General features: G+C 35.9%; 1 pseudogene; it reads right to left on the bottom strand.

The window, feature by feature from the left end:
- Positions 1–3102: 3102 nt before the first annotated feature.
- LOC124973767 (protein unc-13 homolog C-like) lies at positions 3103–6073 on the bottom strand (annotated as a pseudogene).
- Between the last annotated feature and the right edge of the window lie 3668 nt (positions 6074–9741).

Genomic DNA, 9741 nt, shown 5'->3' with positions numbered 1-9741 from the left:
AGTGGTTCCATTCAACAAGGCCCAACAACAAGGCAAGAATTTTACTTCATAGATAAGTTTGTGACCATACACACTCTAATATCTCTTACCCTACTGTAATGATGCTCAAAGTGAAAGTCCTCAAAAATACTAACTACCCACATCTACAAAAAATTAGAGTTTCTTGTCTTCTAGACCTAAGACAACAGTTGAAATAAATAATCAAAATAGCTGAAATAATTTCATAAAGCTATGTCAAGAGCAAAGAATCTCACAGAGAATTTTAGAACAAGAACTTTATGGACCAATCTGGCCAGGTTATAATGAAGAAAAGATAGCACTGCTACCTAATGACAACTGGGTAGCCATGGAGAGAAAAATCTATTGGCACCTGCCCAACACTCAACAAGCAGATGGCCATGGGCACAAAGAACACCATGACAAATGGCATATCATTGGAATGCTCCGAGCAGAGAAAGGGCCTGGAAAATATCCTTGTTTGGTCACCCTTCCTTCTGAAGCATATTGGTAGCGTAGGGTGGGAAAACTGCCTGACAGCTGCCAAAGGGAGCAGAGATGTCCTTTAAAATCTAGGCTACTGCATCCTCCTGGGTAGTCAATCTGGTGCTTTACAGTAACCAGAGAGCATCTTAAAGATGTGTGTGCTGATTTCCTCTAGACAGATGATATCCAACATTCCATTCAAAGTTGGCACATAGGATGACAACAATCCAAGTTCCAACATGGTAGAGGGGTCTAAGTTCTCTCTTGCCAGGTCTACTGTGTCAGGTCCACAAATATCTTTTCTCTGTTTTATAATTCTTCCATTTTTAGTACATAGATAATCAAGTACATTTGTGTTTTCAAGAAGTGCCACTGCATGACTAGATTTTTTAGCTAGTTGAAGGTCAATACCAGTAATAATCTACTTTGTAGAGACTTGCTAATTTGGAATTTTTATTTCTTAATTTTTAATAAATTTTTTTGCCTATATTAAAACTTATAACATAATGAGAACCACATAGGTGGTAAAATGGTTATTATAATAAACAAATTAACATATTTACCATGTTACATCATTGATCTGTGTGTGTGTGTGTGTGTGTGTGTGTGTGTGTATAAGAAACAGCTACAGTTTACTCATATAACATTGGTATACTCACTATTATTAACTATAGTCCTCATGTTGTACATTATATTCCTCGACTTAGTTTATCCTACCTATCTGCTATTTAGAATTCTCTCACCTATCTTCCATTTCATCTCCCTCCATTCCACTCCTGATAACCTTTTTTATTCTCTACTTCTATAATTTAACCTTTTTAAAAATGATTCCCCATGTAGGTGAGATCATGCAATATTTATTTCTGTGTCTGGCATATTTTACTTAACATACTGTTCTCCAGTTTCACCCTTATTATAATAAATGGCAGTATCTTCTCCTTTTTAAAAGTTAAACAATGATCCATTGTTTTATATCAGCTTCTTTCTTAAATTTTGAAGATTTGTTTATTTATTTAAAATTTGTGGTCCAGTGTTATTTATGATATTGACTAATATACCAAAAAGATGCCTTAACCAGTTGACATTAAAACATGTATCTATTACATCATAACACACACACACACACACACACACACACACACAAACACACACACACGCACACACACACAGAGTTTAGACTTAATTTATCCTTGAGTAGACTCTTCTGAATCAATAGCAAATAAAAAAACAATGTCAAACTTCTGGCTTCTATCCCTAGAAATTATCAACTTAATTTCAGCAATAAGGACAGCTAACCACCAAAAATTACTCTGATATGAGATAGATATTCTTCTAATATAGTTCTATTTACATAAAAGTTAATTACTTTGCATTTAAAATCAAACTAAGTATAGTTAACTACCAACTACCCCCTCACTGAAAAGAAAAAAATTACAGTCATAGCCAATGTACCCAAGATCCCCTTGACTTAATATTTCTTTAAATTATATAAACTCTTTTGTGCTACACAGAGATTTTTAGAACAGAGAAGACTAATTGTAATTTCAATTTTCTTAGGGCTTGAAATATTTTAGCAATAAAGATATTTGAATATTAAATAATCTACCCATATTAACCAGAAAATAGCTAGTTTGGAGGCTATTGGTCAAGGCAAAGAAACTGCAAATTATGAAGTAAAATATTATGACATTATTGCCTAAAAGCAAGTAAACTTGATCACATAAATCCACACCTTCATAAAATAGTATGTTGAATAAATATTTGAGATTGAGTAATAAGCATGCAAACAAAGGTTGTGAATACTGATGAAGTTTGAGAAGTAAAAAAAAATCACTAAACTCATATATTTATATATAGCTACCACATATATTATTCAAAATTGTTCCCCCAGGAAATTAAGAAAAAGTTTTAGATAAGATGCTTTTCTCATCTCCATAATGGGGAAGAGACTTCTACTTCTCTCACAAAGAGGAAGCTTCACTGCTCTATTCCCTTATTAATTTGTCCTCAGAGAATGACTTGTGACCACTCAGGCACTGCCTGTGGCTTTGGCTTTATTGTTCTCCCTCAGCTGCATCAGCAGATGATAAGGAAGTTTCTGGTGGGACTGGCTAAGATTGGCTGTGGAAACCCAACTTTTCCTATCATCAGACTCCAAATGGTGAATTGGATGGGAGGAGTGGTTAAGTCAGAGAGTTCATCTTCTCAACTTTTTTAATATTAACTGTACCTTTCTCCCCATCCCTATAAACCTAATGGAACCAAGGAGTAGACATCCAGCTGTTGTCTTTAAGGGGCTGTCCTTTAATTTCACTCCTCATTTTCTTGACAACTGATGCCACACTTGGTTAATATGAATTGGGGTTTGTGTCACGCTGAAGAATCATACTCCAATGAGTAGGGTTAAATTTGGAGCCCTTTTAATATGATCTAATTGAAATATGTTTTTACTTTAGATTATCAAACCCAACTTGCTGGGAGAGATAGTTGCATGAAATCCAGTCCTTCTCAAAAAAGATATGCAAATTCATCACAAGTACACTCTTCATCCAGGTAAACAGAACACGCTCTAAGCAGCAACACTCAATGACAAAACACTATTAATTCATAACGTAGCATTTAAACATGAGTACCTCCAGCCAGGATATTCTCTTCCAACTCTGCCATTTGTTTCTTATAGGCCCTTAAAGCTGCCTCTTTGAAAGAAGGATGGATTCTTTTTGGTATTGTGATTTCCACCAGTTGCTCAGGGATGTTTTGGTTTTCATATTCCCTTATTTCCATTTCAGATGCTGGGTCATGTAAGGGTTCCAGTTCTCCTTCACTAACCTCATCATTATAACCCTCGTCTTGTGGGGTTTCATAGGGTGTTTCATATGAAGGGTGATCATATTCCTCCATTTGTTCATCTGTTTCAGTAACACTAGTCCTGTTTTCTAGCTTAGCAAGGACTTGTTCCCTGACTTTGACACAATCTGTTTCATTAACAGCCACTGCTTCATTGTAGTACTCCTCATCCTCTGCTTTGTAGTAATAGGACTCAGAGTCAAGGGTGGTACTAGGTTAATTGGCAGTTGATTGAGATAATGTATGAAATCCTCCCATTAAAGAAGAGTCACTGTCCTCATACCCACTAAGACTCTGTGTGCTTTTGTTCCATACTACTTCCAAGGCTGATTTAGCTCTCTGGAGTGTAGATACAAATTTTGGGAAACTGAAAGTCTTATAATAAAGGTCAATGCTTAATTGACTATGCCAAGATTTGGGGGGGGGGCATCCTCTGAATCCTCACTTCGTAGTTCACTTTGATACATCATGGGCAACTGGCTTTGGTTTTGGTACAACTCATTAGAAGTAGTTTCCTGATACAAATCATATTGGTCAACCCACTGGCCTTGTGGTTTATTATCTAGGCCAGCTCATGGAGAAGAGTTGCCATCCTGGGTTAAATCAGAGCTTTCAGAGTCATCTTGAAGGTCACTGTGGCATTTTCCCAAGTCTTCTAGGTCTTTATTGAAGACATCCAGCTGTTGGTCAAATAAACTGTTTGTGTCATATCAAAAGCTTCCTGGGTGGATGAGTCTAAACCTAAATCAGCTCCTTGCTCTACTTGATTCCATTCCTTCCATGGGGAAAGATCCTCAGGGGAAGAGAACTGAGAATAACTGTAAAGACATTGGTCTCCAGATGGACACACCATGCTATTACAAATTCCACTATCCACAGTTTCTGTGTTCTCAATTTCACTCTGTACTTGGACACCTTGAGCACTCTCATTCAAATGCTGGTCCTGAGGACTGTCATACAAGGTAGGTACACCCTCCTGTTTTCTCTGCCAAAGCTCCTGGTCTGAAGATGATAAAAGGGAGCTCCCATTAGTTCTAATAAAATGCTGATTTTCTGAAAAATCTTCCAAGTAAGACTGACACAATTTGGAAAAATCTGACTGAGAATGACTAAGTTTAGCAGTAAAAAATCACTCTGTGAATGCCAGAGAGGCATTGCATCTGCATATTGGGTTATGGTTTGCTTTTCCAAGTTATTTGATTCTGGCAATTGTGAGGGAATTTTATCATAATCTGATTTATTTGGACTATGCTATTAGCAGTTTTATTCTTAGATCTGGCACTGTGTGATTTTGAGCTTGACATGGAAGTACATCCTTTTGTTGAAAATTCTGGTTTAGAAAGCACAGCATAAATGTTTCTATTGAGGTCAGATTCTAGCTCTCCATCACTGTCTTCAGGTGACTGCCAATTGTTCTTTTCGGTTTTGGGCTCTGGAGTAGATAACTTCATATCCATGCTCTCATATGTCTGGTAAGATGGAATTCCTTTCTCTTTTCTTTCTCTGATATCATAAGTCAGAATATCTGTTGAGATTCCAATACCTGTTCCCTTGAGTTTATATGATTTTTTAAAGACAGAATCCTTTGCTGAGGGGTTTCAAAGTATACAAGTATGGGTCAAGGTTTTGCATTTGGGCAGTCCCTTTGGTGTTCTATCCTTTGAGCAAATTCAATTTTAACAGCATTTGGTGCATCTGAGTAACCCATTTTATCTATTATAATTTGTTATACCACACTTTCAATATATTCAAATCTTTCTTCAGGCACATTTAAAAATCTCGGGCTTGCTTTGCTACCCATATGACCTGTTTAACATAATCATGGATGTCTCTGGTTTCCCTCCAAGACTGGACAAACCCTCAATGGAGCTGTTGGATTTCACTTTGCACTACCTCCACACTGCTAGAGATCTCATCGATGGAATGCTTGAGAGCACTGACATACCCTCATAGTTCAGAAAGTTCTGTTTCAATCTGACTTATTCCCTTAAGTTCCTTAAAGATCATTTCCATGACATCATGTGTTTGGCTAATGCAGCCAGAGGAACTGAACCCTGGCTCTAGAGCATTTGTCTTTGGTTTTCAGGCCGTTCTGTCTAAAGATTTGCTTCTTATTCCCCCAGACTTCTTCATGGTGCTCAACTCCGAATCTGAGACATTCTTGACTCTTTTTCCATTTCCTTAGCTTTCATAAAGCCCCAAGTTTTAAGCTAAGCAGAGTGCACTCCCCATCAGAACTGCCCTCAGAGGGTGTAAAACTGCCCGAGCTCTTCCTATTGTGTCTAACTGGCGTGGTGTGTGCTGTCTGTAACTGGTTTTCTGTACTACTTCTTAGTTCATTTAATGATTCTGAGTAAGAACTCTCAACTGAAGATAGCTCTTGAAACAGATCCTCATTATCACTGTTAGTTACATTGATTTTCTTTTGCAGACCATTGGCAATAACCACTCAGTAACTGAATGTTGGTTAGAAGGAAAAGTCTTTATTTGCATCGTCTTCTTCAGTAGATAAGTTGTGAGTGGATGAACACTTTGCAATCTTCTTTACAGTGCTTTTCAAAGTATTAGAAATTTTGGGGGATTTGGTGTGGCCAGCAGTAAGAAAATCTTGATCCTTTTTTTGCTGATGATTCCCTTTTTTTTTTTTTTTGGTTGTATTTCCAAGTTTCTTTGTAAACATTCCTTTGCAAAGATTATGTATGCAAGATAAAATCAAGCTCTTGATAAGATCAGACACCACAGAGAGAAATTAGTGCAAGCTTTCTGCCCCAACAAAGTAAACAAGGTATCAGAATAAAAATCAGTAAAACCAAGGCAAGCATCACTATTCAAATGTTCTGTGAATCACTGGAAATAGCAGGAAAGGCAACTGTGGCTCTGCCACAAATTCAGGATCCAGTGAAAACCAGAAGCGAAGCTCCATTTGTGAAAGACATTCCTGGAGGAAGGGATTCCCAAATCTTTCTCAATTCCACGTGTCTTCCTGTACTGTTTGAAAAGAAAGGAATGTTAAAATGAATATATAAATTCCATCCTCAATTCATCCCACTTTCAAAAATTTTCAAAAGTCTTTATAACACATAATGCATGAAAAATTGCAGAGGGGTTAAGGGAATAATCTGAATTTAAATACAAATTTATTTAGAGATTTTAATTTCTTTTCCTAAATTGCTTATGGGTAGACATAATTGAAGGAGTAATAAAAGGCAATAAAGACTATTCTTAAAAATATGCTAATAGAATGACAATTCATAGCTAAAAAGAATAAAAAAATTCAAATGACAATTCAGATAGTCATATTAACTTTGTAATGCAAGTTCTACTTTATTTTCGTTCCTAAAATTGTTTTTGCTCACAGAAACAGAGACTTAAATTTAAATATATTCTCCCTACTCCAGAGTTTTAATTAACAAATTTATATTATTCATGTATGAAATATTTTTTCTTATACAAATAATCTCTTCTAGTTATTTAATGGTTGGCAATCTCTTAAATAATGACTAAAGTAATCCAAATAAACATATTTCATATGATGAATAAATACCAAGAGAAAATAGATCTTATATAGCTACCAAAATCTTTAATGGAGTACCATGACTTGGAAAATAACTCAGGGTTACATCAGATTAGGCATTGTAAAACTGGTAAAAATACATTAGCAAAATATACTTGAAACTACAGCTGATACATGCAAATTTTAAAAATACATGACTTGATGCAGCAGAAACCAGCTAATCAACCAGTTCAAACTTGTCAGGATGGCTGAAAACCCATGCTGGGGGTTAGAGTCATGACAGGAGATGGAATACCAAATCACACATATAAAATAATTGTGCTATGGATAAAATAAGCATACAGGTAATCAAGAACTTGTCAACTAGAGTTAACTCTATAATTTGTTGTATTGAAATGCAAGTAACTGCACAAATACATAATCATTATAATGGCGACTTTCTTGAAGAAAATAAATTCATATTTTTTTTTACTGGTTTTATTGGTTTACTAGTAGAGTGCCTTTCAGGTACTAGAGTTTTGTTGACTTGAACTGAATATTTTATCACTGAAATGACTCTGGGAATAAAAGTAACAGTCAAAAGCCTTGCTGGTATTGACGTATGCATTTGGGTAGGTAAACCATCTGCCCAATTCACCAAAGCATAAATTATAAACTGCAAATTGTTGTAGGAGTCTACTGACCCTTTTTTATCAGTGCATAATAATAATACAGGATAGTGCATTTCATTGTGGCATATTTATATATGTACAAAACATAATTTCTTTATCACTCCTTCCACTTCAAAATCTGCCAATTTCACTTCAATCATGTTCTGCAGGGACTTGGAGAATACATGCTCTGGCCAAGATCCAAGCTTCTCAAGAGACAGGGGAGTGTAAATGAGAAAGGGAGGGGGAAAATGGGGGAGGGAAGGAGAATGACAAAAGAAAAGCCTGTGTCTTTCTTCTTTCTTGGTTTTTAAGCTGTCAGAAGGTAATTCCTCTTCTCTAAAACAATTTGCTATTCATTCATAATTACAACCTAGGACCTGTTTTCTACTAATGCAAATGTCATGAAATTGACTCCCAAATTAAATTCCAAGGGCATTTATTATATCCCATTTTAATTTCTGCTTCTAAGGAAAGGTTTTGGAAAGTAAGACAGCTGTGGGATAAATAAATTGTTTTAAAGACAATTTTGATAGGAAAGCATTCCACCAATCACTCAATCAAAAATCCTGGGTTTCCCACACCTAGAAATAAATACTTGCTTTTTTCTTTAAATGAAAGTAACAATCCTATTAATGCCTCTGATGTTTTCATGTCTATATTTCCTGACTTGCATTACTAATTTAGTTAATGTCCTGGGCAATAGTTGTTAGAAAAAGTTTGAGCAGGAAAGTTGAATCTGAGTTGAAGTCCAGCTGTAAGAAACACAAATTCACAAGCACCTGTCCACAATTGCATATATGTCTACATCCCAGTCACAGAATGTCCTCCCTAAAGGCCTTACATTTTCTCATGCCTCAGTAATTTTTATGTTCCCTCAACTAGAATATCATTCATATCCAGCCTTCCCTCTCTGTAAAATTTGTGTTTGAATGCTAAAATCATTTGCCCACTGCACACTTCATCCACCACCCAAACTGAGCTCTCCTCAGTCACATACTCCAAAGACCCTATTAATTGGTCACTATGCTTCTATATTACAATCCAATATCTGCCTCCCTCCACTGGACTATGTCCTCTTTAAGGTAAAAGTTATGTCATAAGCAAACATCCCAAATTTTAAACATCAAAAATTCAGCACACTTAATAAACACTCAAATTTTTATTGAAGAATTAGCACATTTCATCCACTTGATAAGTATTTCTCCCTCATTGCCCAAACTGAAACTCTGTTTAAAACTTGGTCATTTTCCTGAGTTACTGATCACAATTAATGTTATAACAATCATTCACTTACCCAGGACATATTTTAGATTCCATAGGATCCATCCAGATCCACACCTGAGGTGACTGTGTGACATCTCATTACTGAAGCAATTATAAACTTCATAGTTTCTTATCTGGACTGTAACTATTGTGTCTTAAATAGTCTTCCTAACACTAATTTGACCCTTGTCTCAAATACTAAGATGCTCTAAAATTAATATGTTAAAAAATATATTAACCCACCTACTTAAGACACTACCTTAGAAGTTCATTTCCTGTCACTCCCAGGAGCACACCTATCCCAGTGATATTCAGGATAGCAGCTCCATGACTACTGTATTTTTGTCTCAACAGTGTACCTTTTCCCATGATTTTTCTTCTGCCTCCAATTATTTTCCCCTTCCCCTTTCCATACACATATCACTGTGATGGATATCTATATAATACCTGTGTATCTTGGATTCAGCAATGGGACAACATTAGACCTCTTCAAATTTCAGTACTTCTGTGCTACCATAATATCCTGAATGTACCTTGGTTAAAGTAACACCCACAAAATTAGTCACATGAAATACTTTACCTGTGCCTCTGCTTTCCCAATCTGACTAAACTCTTGATGAGTAGGGGCCATGCTTTACTTAACTTTAAATATTCATATTGCTTGATATATAATACACTCACAGTGTTTGTAGAATAAATGAATTAATGTAGAAACAAATAAATTAGTGCACAAATAACAAATCCATGAATTAACAGGTAAACAATAAAGGTTCCAAAAAGCCTGAACTGGGACTTAAGAAACCCACAGTAGGAACTGTGAGCAGAAGGCAAGTAACACAGACGCTCATGTCATGTCCATACATGGAGCAGCTTCTACTTTGGCCAAGAAATACCTATGATGGAGACTAACAGATAGGAAAATGCAAACAGAATGTAGAAAATTTTAAATTTGGCCAAAACAATCCTGAGTAGGAAGAGTGA

Source organism: Sciurus carolinensis, unplaced genomic scaffold, assembly GCF_902686445.1.
Source record: "Sciurus carolinensis unplaced genomic scaffold, mSciCar1.2, whole genome shotgun sequence".
In the NCBI taxonomy this organism is placed as follows: domain Eukaryota; kingdom Metazoa; phylum Chordata; class Mammalia; order Rodentia; family Sciuridae; genus Sciurus; species Sciurus carolinensis.
This window is presented reverse-complemented; position numbering and strand designations above follow the sequence as displayed.